We start from the raw sequence: 20,357 nt of genomic DNA, 5'->3' as shown, positions 1-20,357 counted from the left end.
TAAAGAGGAGAAAGTGGGAAAGAGCCTAGAAGATATGGGCACAGGGGATAAATTTCTGAACAGAGCACCAATGGTTTGTGTTGTAAGATCAAGAATCAAAAAATTGGACATCAAAAAATTGCAAAGCTTCTGTAAGGGAAAAGACTCTGTCAATAAAACAATAAGGCAAGGGCTTTGCCAGAGCACCTGGGGGAGCTATCTTGGTTCCCGGATCCTGTCGAGACTAGTCTGCACAGGTGAGAGTGTGTACTACAGAAGCTAACAACTTCTGGAACAGGCAGAAGCAACACAGCTTCTGAGTCAGACCTGTTTTGGGCTTCAGACATCTAGGCACCTTCCCTGCCAGAGGAGAGGTGTCTGCCCCGCCCAGGAGGGCTTTGCCTGAGCACCTGGGGGAGCCATCTTGGTTCCCATATCCCTCTAAAACTAGTCTGCACAGGTGAAAGTGTGGACTACAGAGGCTAACAGCTTCTTGAACAGGCCCTGTTTCGAGCCTTCATCTTCTGCCAGGAGGCAGGTCCAAACACCAGATATCTGTGGACCTTCCCTGCAAGAGAAGAGCTTGCCTGCAGAGAGTGCTCTAACCACTGAAACTCAGGAGAGAGCTAGTCTCCCAGGTCTGCTGATAGAGGCTAACAGAATCACAAAAGGAACAAGCTCTAACCAGAGACTACTATAACAACTAACTCCAGAGATTACCAGATGGCGAAAGGCAGATGTAAGAATCTTACTAACAGAAATCAAGACCACTCACCATCATCAGAATGCAGCACTCCCACCTCAGCCAGTCCAGGGCACCCCAAAACACCCAAAAAGCTAGAGCCAGATTTAAAAGCATATCTCATGATGATGGTAGAGGACATCAAGAAGGACTTTAATAACTCACTTAAAGAAATACAGGAGAACACTGCTAAAGAGTTACAAGTCCTTAAAGAAAAACAGGAAAACACAACCAAACAGGTAGAAGTGCTTAAAGAAAAACAGGAAAACACATCCAAACAGGTGATGAAAATGAACAAAACCATACTAGACCTAAAAAGGGAAGTAGACAAAATAGAGAAAACCCAAAGTGAGGCAACGCTGGAGATAGAAAACCTAGGAAAGAAATTTGGAACCATAGATGGGAACATCAGCAACAGAATACATGAGATGGAAAAGAGAATCACAGGTGCAGAAGATTCCATAGAGAACGTGGGCACAACAATCAAAGAAAATGCAAAATGCGAAAAGATCCTAACTCAAAACACCCAATAAATCCAGGAAAAAACTAGAAGACCAAACCTATGGATAATAGGATTAAATGAGAATGAAGATTTTCAACTTAAAGTGCCAGCAAACATCTTCAACAAAATTATAGAAGAAACCTTCCCAAACCTAAAGAAAGAGCTGCCCATGAACATACAAGAAGCCTACAGAACTCCAAATAAACTGGACCAGAAAAGAAATTCCTCCCAACACATAATAATCAGAACAACAAATGCACTAAATAAAGATAGAATATTAAAAGCAGTAAGGGATAAAGGTCAAGTAACATATAAAGGCAGGCATATCAGAATTACCCCAGATTTTTCAACAGAGACTATGAAAGCAAGAAGATCCTGAACAGATGTTATACAGACACTAAGAGAACACAAATGCCAGCCCAGGCTACTATACCCAGCCAAACTTTCAATTACCATAAATGGAGAAAACAAAGTATTCCATGACAAAACCAAATTCGCACATTATCTTTCCACGAATCCAGCCCTCCAAAGTATAATAACAGAAAAAACAAACAAACAAACAAAAAACCAAAACAATACAACGACGGAAACCATGTCCTAGAAAAAGCAACACAGTAATCCTTCAACAAACCTAAAAGAAGACAGCCACAAGAACAGAATGCCCTCTCTAACAACAAAAATATTAGGGAGCAACAATTACTTTTCATTAATACCTCTTAATATCAATGGACTCAATTCCCCAATAAAAAGAAAAAGACTAACAGACTGGCTACAAAAACAGGACCCAACATTTTGCTGCTTAAAGGAAACCTATCTCAGGGAAAAAGACAGACACTACCTAAGAATGAAAGGCTGGAAAACAATTTTGCAAGCAAATGGTCTGAAGAAAGAAGCTGGAGTAGCGATTCTAGTATCTAATAAAATCGACTTCCAATCCAAAGTTATCAAAAAAGACAAGGAGGGATATTTCCTACTCATCAAAGGTAAAATCTTTCAAGAGGAATTCTCAATTATGAATATGCTCCAAATGCAAGGGCAGCCACATTCATTAAAGACACTTTAGTAAAGCTCAAAGCACACATTTCAACTCACACAATAATAGTGGGGGCCTTCAACACACAACTTTCATCAATGGACAGATCTTGGAAACAGAAACTAAAGAAGGACAAAGTGAAACTAACAGAAATATAAAACAAATGGATTTAACAGATATCTACAGAACATTTATCCTAAAACAAAGGATATACCTTCTTCTCAGCACCTCATGGTACCTTCTCCAAAATTAACCATATAATTGGTCACAAAACAGGCCTCAACAGATACAAAAATATTGAAATTGTCCCATGCATCCTATAAGATCACCAGGGACTAAGGCTGATCTTCAATAACAACATAGATAATAGACAGCCAACATTCACGTGGAAACTGAACAACAGTCTTCTCATGATAACTTGGTCAAGGGAGGAATAAAGAAAGCAATTAAAGACTTTTTAGAGTTTAATGAAAATGAAGCCACAACATACCCAAACTTATGGGACACAATAAAAGCATTTCAAAGAAAAACTAAGAAACTAGAAAGAACAGACACTAGCACCTTGACAACACACCTAAAAGCTCTAGAACAAAAGGAAGCAAATTCACCCAAGAGGACTAGAAAGCAGGACATCATCAAACTCAGGGGCGAAATCAATCAAGTGGAAACAAGAAGAACTATTCAAAGAATCAACCAAACAAGGAGCTGGTTCTTGGAGAAAATCAACAAGATAGATAAACCCTTAGCCAGACTCACTAGAGGGCACAGGGACAGCATCCTACTTAACAAAATCAGAAATGAAAAGTGAGACATAACAACAGATACTGAAGAAATCCAAACCACTATTAGATCCTTCTACAAAAGTTATACTCAACAAAACTGGAAAACCTGGATAAAATTGACAAATTTCTAAACAGATACCAGGTACCAAAGTTAAATCAGGATCAGGTTAATGATCTAAACAGTCTTATACCCCCTAAAGAAATAGAAGCAGTCGTTAATAGTCTCCCAAATAAACAAAGCACAGGACAAAATGGATTTAGTGCCAAGTTTTATAAGACCTTCAAAGAAGATCTAATTCCAGTTCTTCAAAAACTATTCCACAGAATAGAAGCAGAAGGTCCTCTACCCAATTCTTTCTATGAAGACACAATTACTCTGAGACCTAAACAACAGAAAGACCCAACAAAGATAGAGAAGTTCAGACCAATTTCCCTTATGAATATCGATTCAAATACATTCAATAAAATTCTCGCTAACCAAATCAAAGAACACATCAAAACAACCATTCATCCTGACCAAGTAGGTTTCATTCCAGGGATGCAGGAATGGTTTAATATATGGAAACCCATCAACGTAATCCACTATATAAACGAACTCAAAAAGAAAAACCACATGATAATCTTGTTAGATGTCGAGAAAGCATTTGACAAAATCCAACACCCATTCATAATAAAAGTCATGAAAAGATCAGGAATTTGAGGACCATACCTACCTAAACATGTTAAAAGCAATCTACCACCAAACCAGTAGCCAACATCAAAGTAAATGGTGAGAAGCTGGAAACAATCCCACTAAAATCAGGGACTAGACAAGGCTGCCCACTTTCTGCCTACCTATTCAACATTGTACTTGAAGTCCTAGCCAGAGCAATTTGACAACAAAAGGAGATCGAGGGGATACAAATTGGACAGGAGGAAGTCAAAATACCACATTTTGCAGATGATATGACAGTATATATAAGTGACCCTAAAAATTTCACCAAAGAACTCCTAAACCTGGTAAAGAGCTTCAATGAAGTAGCTGGATATAAAATTAACTCAAACAAGGTAATGCCCTTTCTCTACACAAAGGATAAATAGTCTGAGAAAGAAATTATGGAAACAACACCCTTCTCAATAGTCACAAATAATATAAAATAACTTGGCATAACTCTAACTAAGGAAGTGAAAGATCTGTATGATAAGAAACACAAGTCTTTAAAGAAAGAAATTAAAGAGATTCCTAGAAGATGGAAAGATCTCCCATGCTCATGGATTGGCAGGATCAATATAGTAAAAATGGCTATCTTGCCAAAAGCAATCTACAGATTCAATGCAATCACAATCAAAATTAAAACTCAATTCTTCAACAAATTAGAAAGGGCAATCTGCAAAATCATCTGGAATAACAAAAAACCGAGGATACCAAAAAATCTTCTCAAGGATAAAAAGCACCTCTGGTGGAATCACCATGCCTGACCTAAAGATGTACTACAGAGCAATTGTGATAAAAACTTCATGGTACTTTTGTTGCAACTGACAAGTAGACCAATGGAATAAAATTGAAGACACAGAAATGAACCCACACACGTATGGTCACTTGATCTTTGACAAGGGAGCTAAAACCATCCAGTGGAAAAAAGACAGCATTTTCAACAAATGGTGCTGGTACAACTGGTAGTTATCATGTAGAAGAATGCAAATTGATCCATTCCTATCTCCCTGTACTAAGGTCAAATCTAAGTGGATCAAGGAACTCCACATAAAACCAGAGACACTGAAACTTATACAGGAGAAAGGGGGGAAAATCCTTGAAGATGTGGGCACAGCGGAAAAATTCCTGAATTGAACAGCAATGGCTTGTGCTCTAAGATAGAGGCTGGACAAATGGGACCTCATAAAATTGCAAAGCTTCTGTAAGGCAAAAGACACCATCAGTAAGACAAAAAAAGCCACCAACATATTGGGAAAGGATCTTTAATTATCCTAAATCAGATAGGGGACTAATATCCAATATATAAAAAGAACTCAAGTAGGTGGACTCCAGAAAATTAAATAACCCCATTAAGAAATGGGGCTCAGAACTGAACAAAGAATTCACACCTGAGGAATACAGAATGCCTGAGAAGCACCTGAAAAAATGTTCAGGATCCTTAATCATCATGGAAATGCAAATAAAAACAACCCTGAGATTCCACCTCACACCAGTCAGAATGGCTAAGATGAAATATTCAGGTGACAGTAGATGCTGGCGCGGATGTGGAGAAAGGATCACTCCTCCATCGTTGGTGGGATTGCAAGCTTGTACAACCACTCTAGAAATCAGTCTGTCGGTTCCTCAGAAAATTGGACATTGTACTACTGGAGGATCCCACAATACCTCTACTGTGTATATATCCAGATGTTCCAAATGGTAATAAGGATACATGCTCCACTATATTCATAGCAGACTTTTTTATAATAGCCAGAAGCCAGAAAGAACCCAGATGCCCCTCAACAGAGGAATGGATACAGAAAATGTGGTACATTTACACAATGGAGTACTACTCAGCTATTAAAAACAATGAATTTATGAAATTCCTGTGCAAGTGAATGGACCTGGAGGGCATCATCCTGAGTGAGGTAACCCAATCACAAAACAACTCACATGATATGTACACCCTGATAAGTGTGTACAGAAACTTAAAATACCCAAGCCACAAGATACAATTTGCAAAACAAATGAAACTGAAGAAGAACAAAGACCAAAGTGTTGACACTTTGCCCCTTAGTCTAATTGGGAACAAAACACCCATGCAAGGAGTTACAGAGACAATGTTGGAAGCTGAAACGAAAGGATGGACCATCTACAGATTGCCATACCCAGGGATCCATCCCATAATTAGCCTCTAAACGCTGACTCCATTGCATACACTAGCAAGATTTTGATGAAAGGACCCAGTTATAGCTGTCACTTGTGAGGCTATGGTGGGGCCTAGCAAACACAGAAGCGGATACTCACAGTCAGCTACTGGATGGATCACAAGGTCCCCAATGGCGGAGCTAGAGAAAGTACCCAAGGAGCTAAAGGGATCTGCAACACTATAGGTTGAACAACAATATGAACTAACCCTAACCCCCTGGTGCTCATGTCTTTAGTTGCATATGTATCACAAGATGGCCTAGTAGGCCATCAGTGGAAAGAGAGGCTCATTGGTCTTGCAAACTTTTTATGCTTCAGTACAGGGGAAGGCCAGGGCCAAATTGTGGGAGGGAGTGGGTAGGGGAGTGGGGGGGTTATGGGGGAATTTTGGGATAGCACTGTAAATGTAAATGAAGAACATACCTAATAAAATATAAAGAAAATGAAAAAAAAAAAAAACAAAACAAAACAAAATGACAATTAACAGACTGAGAAAGACCTTTATCAATCCTAAATCCGATAGTGTGCTAATATCCAATATATACAAAGAACTCAAGGAGTCATACCCCAGAAAACCAAATAGCCTTATTAAAAATGGGATACAGAGCTAAAAAAAAAAAAAAGAGTTCTCAAATGAGGATTACTGAATGGCTGAGAAGCACCTAATAATGTTCAACATTCTTAATCATCAGGGAAATGCAAATCAAAACAACCCCGAGATTTCACCTCACACCAGTCAAAATGGCTAAGATAAAAAATTCAGGTAACAACAGATGCTAGCGAGGATGTGGAGAAAGAAGAACACTCCTCCATTGCTGGTGGGATTGCAAGCTGGTACAACCACTCTGGAGATCAGTTTGTTAGTTCCTCAGAAAATTGGACATAATACTACTAGAAGATTCGGCAATGCCATTCCTGGGCAAATACCCAGAAGATGCTCCAACTTGTAATAAGTACACATTATCCACTGTGTTCATAGCAGCCTTAGTTATAATATCCACAAGCTGGAAAGAACCAAAGTGTCCCTCAACAGAGAAATGGATATAAAAAATGTGGTAAATTTACACAATGGAGTACTACTCAGCTATTAAAAACAACGAATTTAGGAAATTCTTAGGCAAATGGATGCATCTGGAGGATATCATCCTGAGTAAGGTAACCCAATCACAAAAGTACACACATGATATGCACTCACTGATAAATGGATATTAGCCCAGAATACCCAAGATACCATTTCCAAAACACCTGAAACTCAAGAAGGAAGACCAAAGTGTGAAAAGTTTGGTCCTTCTTAGAAGTGGGTATAAAATATCCATGGCAAGAGTTACAGAGACAAAGTTCAGAGCAGAGACTGAAGGTATGACCATCCAGAGGCTGCCCTACCTGTTGAATCCATTCCATAAACAACCATGAAACACAGACGCTATTGTGGATGCCAACAAGAGCTTGTAGACAGGAACCTGATAGAGCTGTCTCATCAGAGGCTCTGCCAGTGACTAACAAATACAAAAGTGGATGCCCACAATCATCTAATGGACAGAGCACAGGGTCCCCAATGAAGGAGCTAGATAAAGTACCCCAGGAGATGAAGGGGTTTGCAGCCCCATAGGAGAAACAACAATATGAAGTACCCAGTACCCACAGAGCTCCCTGGGACTAAACAACCAATCAAAGAAAACACATGGTGGGACTCATGGCTCTATTCTTCCATTTCTGCATTTGGAAGTTTCATGGAAAGATCTTTGAATTTCCTTTGTATTGAGATTCATTTTATCCTGCCTGCTGAGACTTCAAATAAATAGAAATTTCTATAAGAATTTTATGATGGGAGAATTAGAACATCTCATTCAGAGTAGAAATTAGTCTCCTTGAAAGATCTTTTAAATGATCCGTATTTGGGGTGGTTCTTCCCAGGTGAAATTTTCTAATCGAGATTTTTTTTTTTAATAGTTAACCAACACCCTGAGACAGAAAATCTTTGTTATACTGTCACTTATGTGTAGATGTTAGCTTTTGACCCATTCATAGGCATACTAACATCTCTAGAACCACAAAGTTCAGGTATAGAATCTTATGGGAATAGTGAGGAGGGGAGGATTTTCTAAGGAAGAAGAAATGAATGTATAATTTTGGAGAGATGATGTGGAGAGGTTGTAGTAAGAGAATTACATGAGGATTGAGGATGGAAGAGATGGGTGTCAGAGGGAGTACAGGGAAAGAAAATTAACATTAAGAACAATTTCAAGGTTCAAATATAAACCTTCTATTGAAGCTTCTTAAAATATATACATTTATATTTAGATGCATACCCCATTTTTTGATTGGGTTGTTTGTTTGTTTGTTTGTTTGTTTTTTGGTGGTTAGCTTCTTGAGATATTTTTTAAGTATATTTGGATATTAGTCTTCTATATGATGTTGGATTAGTGAAGAGTCTATTCCCTATTTATAGATTGAGAATTTGTCCTATTGACTATGTCCTTTGCCTTACAGAAGCTTTCCAGTTTCATGAGGTCCTATTTATCAATTTTTGATCTTAGAGACTGAGCCATTGGAGTTCTGTTTATAAAATTTCCCCCCAGGCCCATGAGATTATGACTCTTTCCCAATTTCTCTTCTATTAGATTCAGGCTATCTGGTTTTATGTTGAGGTTCTTAATCCACTTGTACTTGAGCTTTGTGCAAGGTAGCAAATATGGATCTACTTTCACCTTTCTACATACAAATGGGCACCATTTATTGAAGATGCTTTCTCTTTTCCATTGTATGTTTTTGTTTCTTTGTCAAAGATCAAATGTGCATAAGGGTGGGGTTTTGTTTCTGGGTTTTCAATTCTATTCCATTGATAAACCTGTCTGTCTGTGTACCAATACCATGCAGTTTTTATCACTAATTTTTTGTAATAGAGCTTGAGGGCAGGGATGGTGAATTCCCCAGATATTATTTTATTGTTAAGAATTGTTTTCACTAATCTGGGTTTTTTGTTTGTTTGTTTGTTTTTCCAGATGAATTTGAAAATTGTTCTTTCCATATCTTTGAAGAATTGTGTTGGTTTTTTGATGAGGATTGAGTTGAATCTGTAGATAGCTTTTGGTAGAATGGTCATTTTTATTATATTAATTATATCAATCCATGAGCATGGGAAATCTCTCCACTTTCTGATATCTTCTTTGATTTCTTTCTTTAGAGAGTTGAAGTATCTGTCATACAGATCTTTCACTTGTTTGGCTAGAGTTACCTCAATATATTTTGTATTATTTGTGACTATTATGAAGGGCATTGTTTCCCTAATTTCTTTCCCAGGCAAATTATCATTTGTATAAAGGAATTTATCTCAGTTAATTTTATATTCAGCCACATTTCAGGAGGTGTTTATCAGCTGTAGAATTTCTCAGGTCCTTAATTAGGGGCCTTGCGTGGAGGAGCTAGAGAAAGTACCCAAGGAGCTAAATCGGTCTGCAACCCTATATGAGCTAACCAGTACACCTCAGAGCTTGTGTCTCTAGTTAAATATGTAGCAGAGGATGGCCTAGTCGGCCATCAATGGAATGAGAGGCCCTTGGTCTTGCAAAGATTATATGCCCCAGTACAGGGGAATTCCAGGAAGCAGGCATGGGCTGGTTGGGAAACAGGGCAGGGGGAGTGTATAGGGGACTTTGGAATGTAAATGAAGAAAATATCTAATGAAAATTAATAATAATAATAATAATAATAATAAAGAAGTTCCCAGGTACATTTTTTAGGTTTTTATGTATACTATCATATAATCTGCAAATAGTGATCCATGACAGAGGAATCTTGAATGGCTGAAAAGCTTTAAGTGTTGAAAGAAATTAATGATCAGGGAAATTCAAATAAAAACAACCCTGAGACTCTACATTACACCATTTAGAATAGCTAAGATCAAAAACTCAGGTAACAACAGATCCTGGAGAAGATGTGGAGAAAGAGGAACACTCCTCCATTGTTGCTGGGATTTCAAACTGATGTAACCACCCAGGAAATCAATCTGGAGGTTCCTCAGAAAATTGGTAATAGATATACCTGAAGACCCAGCTACACAAATTTTGGGAATATACCCCAAAAGATTTCCCACCATGCCACAGGGTCACATAATCCACTATATTCATAGACGTTTTATTTATAGTAGCCAGAAGCTGGAAACAACGTAGATATCCCCCAATAGAAGAATGGATACAGAAAATGTGGTCCATTTACACAATGTAATACTATTCAGCTATTAAGAATCAGCTATTAGGGCTGGTGAGATGGCTCAGTGGGTAAGAGCACCCGACTGCTCTTCCAAAGGTCCGGAGTTCAAATCCTAGCAACCACATGGTGGCTCACAACCATCCGTAACGAGATCTGACTCCCTCTTCTGGAGTGTCTAGACAACTACACTGTACTTACATATAATAAATTAAAAAAAAAAAAAAGAAAAAAAATCAGCTATTAAGAATCAGAACATCAGGAGTCATGCAGGCCAATGGAATAAACTAGAAAATAACATGCTGAGTGAGCTAACTCAGACATTCATGGCAAGTGGATATTAGGAAAAAAAAAGTACAGAATACCCATAATTCAATCCACAGAATTCAAGAATGTTAAGAAGCCAAAGGGCCCAAGTGCTTCAATCCCACTTGGGAATGAGAAGAAAGCAATCACAGAGAACAGAAGGAGGAAGAGACCTGGGTGGGAAGAGGTCAGGGAGAAGAAGAGGGTAACATGATTAGGTATTGGGGTAAAACAGGATGAAAGCCCTGAAGGCTAGCAGAAAGAATGAAATCAGGCAACCTTGGGAGGTAGGAGGTAAGAGGGAAGGCTCTAGAATGTAGATTGGCAGTCCTCCCCCACACCCAGAGACCTGGGAGGTGAGAGACTTTCAAAACTCAAAGGAAAGGACTTCCGATGAAATGCTCTACAGTTGGTAGAGGGAACTTGTAGAGTCCACCTCTAGTATAAAGATAGGACATAAAGTTGAGGGTTGTGGTTGCCATCCCACAGTCAAAAACTCTTGATTCAAAATTGTTCCTGTCTGAAAGAACTGCTGGAACAAGAATGGGGAAGAGCCTGAGGGAAAAGAAGTCCAGTGAGAGGCCCAAATTTGGATCCAGCTCAAGGGGAGGCTCTAAGGCCTGACACTATTAATGATGTGATGGTATGTTTAAAGAAAGAAGCCTAGCATGGCTCCCTCTGAGAGGCCCAACAAGCAGCTGAAAGAGTAGGATGCAGATACTTTCACCCAAACAATGGACAGAAGCTGGGGCCCCCTGTGATTGAACTAGGGAAAAGCTGGAAGAAACTGAGGAGGAGGTTGACCCCATAGGAAGACCAGCAGTCTGAACTAACCTGGACCCCAGAGATCTCTCAGACACTGAAACACCAACCTGGCAGCATTCACCATCTGATAAGAGGCCCCAACACATCCACATCAGAGGCCTGCCTGAAGAGGTTTCAGTGAGAGAAGAAGCACCTAAGCCTAAGAGACTTGTGACCCTCGGGAGTAGAAAGGTCGGATGGGTTGGTGGGGGGCCCGGGGGGTTTTGGTGGGGGACATCCTCTTGGAGAAAGGGGAGGAGTTATGGGATGAAGAACAGTCAGAGGGCAGACCTGGAGGGTGATAACATGCACACATATGAAGTAAATCTAAATGTAGTTCTCAAATAACAGAAGAGACCATGTCAGAACTATACACTCTTCTCTCCCAAGTGAATCCTCCAATGCCACATGTGGGTTATCTTCAGTTGAGTCATTAAACAAAAGAACCTCAACAGATACAAAAATATTGAAATTGTCCCATGCATCCTATCAGATCACCATGGACTAAGGCTGATCTTCAATAACAAAATAAATAATAGAAAGCCAACATTCACGTGGAAACTGAACAACACTCTTCTCAATGATACCTTGGTCAAGGAAGGAATAAAGAAAGAAATTAAGGACTTTTTAGAGTTCAATGAAAATGAAGCCACAACATACCCAAACGTATGGGACACAATGAAAGCATTTCTAAGAGGAAAACTCATAGCTTTGAGTGCCTCCAAAAAGAAACTAGAGAGAGCACACATTAGCAGCTTGACAACACAACTAAAAGCACTAGAACAAAAGGAAGCAAATTCACCCAAGAGGAGTAGATGGCAGGAAATAATCAAACTCAGGGGCGAAATTAACCAAGTGGAAACAAGAAGAACTATTCAAAGAATAAACCAATGAAGGAGCTGGTTATTTGAGAAAATCAACAAGATAGATAAACCCTTAGCCAGACTCACTAGAGGGCAAAGGGAAAGCATTCTAATTAACAAAATCAGAAATAAAAAAGGAGACATAACAACAGATCCTGAAGACATCAAAAACACCATCATATCCTTCTACCAAAGGCTATACTCAACAAAACTGGAGAACCTGGATGAAATGGAGAAGTTCCTAGACAGATACCAGGTACCAAAGTTGAATCAAGATCAGGTTAATGATCTAAACAGCCCTATATCCCCCAAAGAAATAGAAGCAGTCATTAATAGTCTCCCAACCAAAAAAAGCCCAGGACCAGATGGGTTTAGTGCAGAGTTCTATCAGACCTTCAAAGAAGATCTAATCCCAGTTCTTCACAAACTATTCCACAAAATAGAAACAGAAGGTACTCTACCCAACTCATTCTATGAAGCCACAATTACTCTGATACCTAAACCACAAAAAAGACCCAACAAAGATAGAAAACTTCAGACAAATATCCCTTATGAATATCGATGCAAAAATCCTCAATAAAGTTCTTGCTAACCGAATCCAAGAACACATCAAAACAATCATCCATCCTGACCAAGTAGGTTTCATCCCAGGGATGCAGGGATGGTTCAATATACGGAAATCCATCAACATAATCCAGTATATAAACAAACTCAAAGACAAAAACCACATGGTCATCTCGTTAGATGCGGAAAAAGCATTTGACAAGATCCAACACCCATTCATGATAAAAGTCTTGGAAAGATCAGGAATTCAAGGCCCATACCTAAACATGATAAAAGCAATCTACAGCAAACCAGTAGCCAACATCAAAGTAAATGGTGAGAAGCTTGAAGCAATCCCTCTAAAATCAGGGACTAGACAAGGCTGTCCACTTTCTCCATACCTATTCAACATTGTACTTGAAGTCCTAGCCACAGCAATTCCACAACAAAAGGAGATCAAAGGGATACAAATTGGAAAAGATGAAGTCAAAATATCACTTTTTGCAGATGATATGATAGTATATATAAGTGACCCTAAAAATTCCACCAGAGAACACCTAAACCTGATAAACAGCTTCGGTGAAGTAGCTGGATATAAAATTAACTCAAACAAATCAATGGCCTTTCTCTACACAAAGAATAAACAGGCTGAGAAAGAAATTAGGGAAACAACACCCTTCTCAATAGTCACAAATAATATAAAATATCTTGGTGTGACTCTAACTAAGGAAGTGAAAGGTCTGTATAATAAAAACTTCAAGTCTCTGAAGAAAGAAATTATAGAAGATCTCAGAAGATGGAAAGATCTCCCATGCTCATGGATTGGCAGGATCAACATTGTAAAAATGGCTATCTTGCCAAAAGCAATCTACAGATTCAATGCAATCCCCATCAAAATTCCAACTCAATTCTTCAACGAATTAGAAAGTGCAATCTGCAAATTCATCTGGAATAACAAAAAACCTAGGATAGCAAAAACTCTTCTCAAGGATAAAAGAACCTCTGGTGGAATCACCATGCCGGACCTAGAGCTTTACTACAGAGCAATTGTGATAAAAACTGTGTGGTACTGGTATAGTGACAGACAAATAGACCAATGGAATAGAATTGAAGACCCAGAAATGAACCCACACACCTATGGTCACTTGATCTTCGACAAGGGAGCTAAAAACATCCAGTGGAAGAAAGACAGCATTTTCAACAAATGGTGCTGGCACAACTGGTTGTTAACATGTAGAAGAATGTGAATCGATCCATTCCTATCTCCTTGTACTAAGGTCAAGTCTAATTGGATCAAGGAACTTCACAGAAAACCAGAGACACTGAATCTTATAGAGGAGAAAGTGGGGAAAAGCCTTGAAGATATGGGCACAGGGGAAAAATTCTTGAATAGAACAGCAATGGCTTGTGCTGTAAGATCGAGAATTGACAAGTGGGACCTCAAGAAACGGCAAAGCTTCTGCAAGGCAAAAGACACAATCAATAAGACAAAAAAACCACCAACAGATTGGGAAAGGATCTTTACCTATCCTAAATCAGATAAGGGACTAATATCCAATATATATAAAGAACTCAAGAAGGTGGACTCCAGAAAATCAAATAACCCCATGAAAAAATGGGGCTCAGAACTGAACAAAGAATTCTCACCTGAGGAATACTGAATGGCAGAGAAGCACCTGAAAAAATGTTCAATATCCTTAATCATCAGGGAAATGCAAATCAAAACATCCCTGAGATTCCACCTCACACCAGTCAGAATGGCTAAGATCAAAAATTCACGTGACAGCAGATGCTGGCGAGGATGTGGAGAAAGAGGAACACTCCTCCATTGTTGGTGGGATTGCAAGCTTGTACAACCACTCTGGAAATCAGTCTGGCGGTTCCTCAGAAAATTGGACATAGTACTACCGGAGGATCCAGCAATACCTCTCCTGGGAATATATCCAGAAGATCTCCCAACCGGTAAGAAGGACACATGCTCCACTATGTTCATAGCAGCCCTATTTATAATAGCCAGAAGCTGGAAAGAACCCAGATGTCCCTCAACAGAGGAATGGATACAGAAATAATGGTACATTTACACAATGGAGTACTACTCAGCTATTAATAAAATGAATTTATGAAATTCCTAGCCAAATGGATGGACCTGGAGGGCATCATCTTGAGTGAGGTAACGCAATCACAAAGGAACTCACACAATATGTATTCACTGATAAGTGGATATTAGCCCAAAACTTAGGATACCCAAGATATAAGATACAATTTGCTAAACGCATGAAACTCAAGAAGAATGAAGACCAAAATGTGGACAATATGCCCCTTCTTAGTATTGGGAACAAAACACCCATGGAAGGAGTTACAGAGACAAAGTTTCAAGCTGTGATGAAAGGATGGACCATCTAGAGACTGCCGTATCCAGGGATCCATCCCATAATCAGCTTCTAAACGCTGACACCATTGCATACACTAGCACGATTTTGCTGAAAGGACCCAAATATAGCTGTCTCTTGTGAGACTATCCCGGGGCCTAGCAAACACAGGAGTGGATGCTCACAGTCAGCTATTGGATGTATCACAGTGCTCCCAATGGAGAAGCTAGAGAAAGTACCCAAGGAGCTAAAGGGATCTGCAACCCTATAGTTGGAACAACATGATGAACTAACCAGTATCCCGGAGCTCATGTCTCTAGCTGCATATGTATCGAAAGATGGCCTAGTCGGCCATCATTGGAAAGAGAGGCCCATTGGACTTGTAAACTTTATATGGCCCAATAATAGGGAATGCCAGGGCCAAAAGAATGGGAATGGGTGGATAGGGAAGTGGGGGGCGGTATGGGGGACTTTTGGGATAGCATTGGAAATGTAATTTTGGAAAATATGTAATAAAAATATTAAAAATAAAAAATAAAAAAAGAATACCACTAAAGCCTATATGCTATTATTACCAGTTGCTGTTCTCCACAATAGAAAGGCCCTTTAAGAGAGTACTTAGTACCCTATTGAACAGGGATAAACAGAGCTTGTGCCAAAGTAGGGCCTTCATCCCTACTGTCTAGGATACTCTTCACACTATCATAGGACACAACCATCAACTGAGCCACAAACCCTGTGAGCTCAGTGAGATATGCAGAAGTGGGAAGATGAAAGATTTTAAGAGCCAGAGGTGATAGATAATTCAAAAGAAACACTTGTCTTCCGGAAGCCTTGCTGCTTGTGTTTAAGTTGATTTTAAACATAGTCAAGTTGATAACCAAGATTTGCCATCACAATTACCAAAGGGTAAGGACAAGATTTACTTGGCTTACAAGGTCACACATTAACATTAAGGGAAAATAAAATAGGAAATCAAGACAGAGACCTTGATGTAGGATATGAATCAAAAGCCATTAAGAAAAGATACTTACTAACTTGGGATCCATGACTTAGCCTGTTTCCTTATACCTCTCAGAACAGTCACCATCCTCTGCTACATATGCACCTAGAGACACAGCTCTGGGGGATACTGGTTAGTTCATATTGCTGTTCCTCCTATAGAGTTATAGACACCTTCATCTCCTTGGGTACTTGCTCCAGCTCCTCCACTGGTGGCCCTGTGTTCCATCCAATAGATGACTGTGAGCATTCACCTCTGTATTTGCCAGGCAATGGCATAGCCTAACAGGAGACAGCTATACCAGGGTCATGTTAGCAAAATCTTGCTGGCATATGCAATAGTGTCTGCAGTTGGTGGCTGATTATGATATGGATCTCAGGGTGGGGCAGTCTCTGGATGGTCCTTCTGTCTCAGCTCCAAACTTTGTCTCTGTAACTCCTTCCATAGGTATGTTATTCCCCATTCTAAGTAGAGACAAAATATCTACACTTTGGTCTTCCTTCTTCTTGAGTTTCATGTTTTTGTTTTTTTGTTTTTTTTTTTTTTTTGCAAATTGTATCTTGGGCATTCGAAGATTCTGGGCTAATATCTACACATCAGTGAGTGCTTCTTTTGTGAGTTCTTTTGTGATTGGGTTACCTCACTCACAATGATATCCTCCAGATCCATTCATTTGCCTAAGAATTTCAAAAGTTCATTGTTTTTAATAGCTGAGTAGTAATCCATTGTGTAATGTACCACATTTTCATTTTCCATTCCTCTGTTGAGGGACATCTGGGCTCTTTCCAGCTTCTGGCCATTATAAATAAGGCTGCTATGAACATAGTGGAGCATGTGTCCTTATTACAAGTTGGAACATTTTCTGGGTATATGCCCAGGAGAGTTATTGCTGGATCTTCAAGTAGTACTATGTCCAATTTTCTGAGAAACCGCCCCACTGATTTCCAGAGTGGTTGTACAAGCTTGGAATCCCACCAACAATGGAGGAGTGTTCTCTTTCTCCACATCCTCACCAGTATCTGCTATCATCTGAATTTTTAATCTTAGACATTCTGACTGGTGTGAGGTGGAATCTCAGGGTTGTTTTGATTTGCATTTCCCTGATGATGAAGGATGTTGAACATTTTTATCCAGGTGCTTCTCAGCCATTCAGTATTCCTCAGTTGAGAAATCTTACCTTAGCTCTGTGACCCATTTTTATAGGGATATTTGATTTTCTGGAGCCCAGCTTCCTGAGTTCTTTGTATATATTGGATATTATATCAGATTTAGGATTGGTAAAAATTCTTTCCCAATCTGTTGATGAACTTTTTGTCTTATAGACAGTGTCTTTTGCCTTATATAAGCTTTGTAATTTTATGAGGTCCCATTTGTTCATACTCAATATTACAGCACAAGCCATTGCTGTTCTGTTCAGGAACTTTACCACTGTGCCCATATTTTTCCCCACTTTCTCCTGGATAAGTTTTAGTGTCTCTGGTTTTATGCGTAGTTCCCTGATCCACTTAGACTTGAGCTTTGTACAGGAGATAAGAATTGATAAATTCCCATTCTTCTACATGATAACTACGATTTAAGCCAGCACCATTTGTTGAAAATGCTGTGTTTTTTCCACTGGATGGTTTTAGCTCCTTTGTCAAAGATCAAGTGACCATAATTATATGGGTTCATTTCTGGATCTTCAATTCTATTCCATTGATCTACCTGTCTGTTGATACACCAGTACCATGCAGTTTTTCTCACAATTGCTCGGTAGTACAGCTTAATGTCAGGCATGGTGATTCCCCCAGAGGCTTTTTATTGTTGAGAATAGTTTTTGCTATACTAGGTTTTTTTTTGCTATTCGAGATGAAGTTGCAAATTGCCCTTTCCAAATAGGTGAAGAATTGAGTTGGAATTTTGATCGGGATTGCATTAAATCTGTAGATTGCTTTTGGCAAGATAGTCATTGTTACTTTATTAATTCTGAGCATCCATGAGCATGGGGGATCTTTTCATCTTCTGAGATCTTCTTTGATTTCTTTCTTCAGAGACTAGAAATTCTTATCATACAGATCTTTTACTTCCTTACTTAGAGTCATACCAAGTAATTTTATATTATTTGTGACTATTGGGAAAGGTGTTGTTTCCCTAAATTCTTTCTTAGCCTGTTTATCCTGTGTGTAGAGAAAGGCCACTGATTTGTTTGAGTTAATTTTATATCCAGCTACTGCACTGACACTGTTTATCAGGTTTAAGAGTTCTCTGGTGGAATTTTAGAGTCACTTATATATACTATCCTATCATCTGCAAATAGTAATAATTTGACTTTTCCCTTTCCAATTTGTATCCCATTGATCTCCTTTTGTTGTTGAATTGCTTTGGCTAGGACTTCAAGTCCTATATTGAATAGGTATGGAGAAAGTGGGCAGCCTTGTCTTGTCCCTGATTTTAGTGGGAATTTTCAAGTTTCTTTCCATTTAGTTTGATGTTTGCTAGTGGTATGCTGTATATTGCTTTTATTATGTTTATTTATGGTCCTTGAATTCCTGATCTTTCCAAGACTTTTATCATGAATGGGTACTGGATTTTGTCAAATGCTTTCTTAGCATCTAAGGAGATGATCATGTGGTTTTGTCTTTGAGTTTGTTTATATAGTGGACTATGTTGATGGACTTCCCTATATTAAACCATCCCTGCATCTCTAGAATGAAGCCTACTTGATCATGATGGATGATCATTTTGATGTGTTCTTGGATTTGGTTTGCAAGGATTATATTGAGCATTTTTTGCATCCATATTCATAAGGGAAATTGGTCTGACATTCTTTTTCTTTGTTAGGTCTTTATTTGGTTTAGGTATCAGAGTAATTGAGCGTCATAAAATGAATTGGGTAGAGTACATTCTGTTTCTTATTTTTTTGTAATAATTTGAGGAGAATTGGAATTAGGTCTTATTTGAAGGTCTGATAGAACTCTGCATTAAACCCATACAGGCCTGTGGGGTTTTTTGTTTGATTGTTTGTTTTGTTCCTGTTATTGTTTTTGTCTTGTTTTGTTTTTGGTTTCTGGTTGGGAGACTATTAATAACTGCTTCTATTTCTTTAGGGGAAATGGGACTGTTTAGATCATTAATCTGATCCTGATTTAACTTTTTTACCTGGTATCTGTCTAAGAAAATGTCTATTTCATCCTGGTTTTCCAGTTTTGTTGAGTATAACCTTTGGAACTAGGATCTGATGATGTTTTGGATTTCTTCAGATTCTGCTGATATGTCTCCTTTAAATTTTAATTTTGTTATTTAGTATACTGTCCCTATGCCCTCTAGTTGTCTAGCTAAGGATTCATCTATTTTGTTGATTTTCTGAAAGAACCAGCTCCTTGTTTGGTTGATTCTTTATATAGTTCTTTTTGTTTCCACTTGGTTGATTTCAGCACTAAGTTTGATTATTTCCTGCCTTCTACTCCTCTTGGGTGAATTAGCTTCCTTTTTTTCTAGAGCTTTTAGGTGTGCTGTCAGGCTGCGAGAGTATGTTCTCTCTGGTTTCTTTTTGGAGGAACTCAGAGCTATGAGTTTTCCTCTTAGGAATGCTTTCATTGTGTCCCAGAGTTTGGGTATGTTATCGCTTCTTTTTCATTAAATTCTAAAAAGTTTTTAATCTCTTTCTTTATTTCTTCTTTGGAAAAGTTATCATTGAGTAGAGTGTTGTTCAGCCTCCACGTGAATGTTGGCTTTCTAAAATTTATGTTGTTATTGAAGATCAGCCTTATTCTGTGATGACCTGAAAGGATACATGGGATAATTTCAATATTTTTGTATCTGTTGAGGTCTGTTTTATGACCAGTTGTATGGTCAATTTTGGAGAAGGTAACATGAGGTGCTGAGAAGAATGTATATCCTTTTGTTTTAGGATAAAATGTTCTGTAGATATCTGTTAATTCCACTTGTTTTATAACTTCTGTTAGTTTTAATATATCTTTGTTTAGATTCTGTTTCCAGAATCTGTCCAATGATGAGAGTGGGGAGTTGAAGTTTCCCACTATTATCGTTTGAGGTGCAATGCGTGCTTTGTGCTTTACTAAAGTTTCCTTAATAAATATGGATGCCCTTGCATTTAGAGTGTAGATATTCAGAATTGAGAGTTCCTCTTGGAAGATTTTACCTTTGATGAGTATGAAATGCCCCATCTTATCTTTTTGATAACTTTGGGAGGAATTAGATTTCATTCGATATTTGAATGGCTACTCCATCTTGTTTCTTTGGACCGTTTGCTTGGAAATTTGTTTTCCAGCCTTTCAGTCTGAGGTATTGTCTGTCTTTGTCTCTGAGGTGGGTCTCCTTTATCCAGCAAAATGTTGAGTCCTG

Source organism: Mus caroli, unplaced genomic scaffold (assembly GCF_978045245.1).
Source record: "Mus caroli unplaced genomic scaffold, Mus_caroli_1 scaffold_5, whole genome shotgun sequence".
NCBI classification, from domain to species: Eukaryota; Metazoa; Chordata; class Mammalia; order Rodentia; family Muridae; genus Mus; species Mus caroli.
This window is presented reverse-complemented; position numbering follows the sequence as displayed.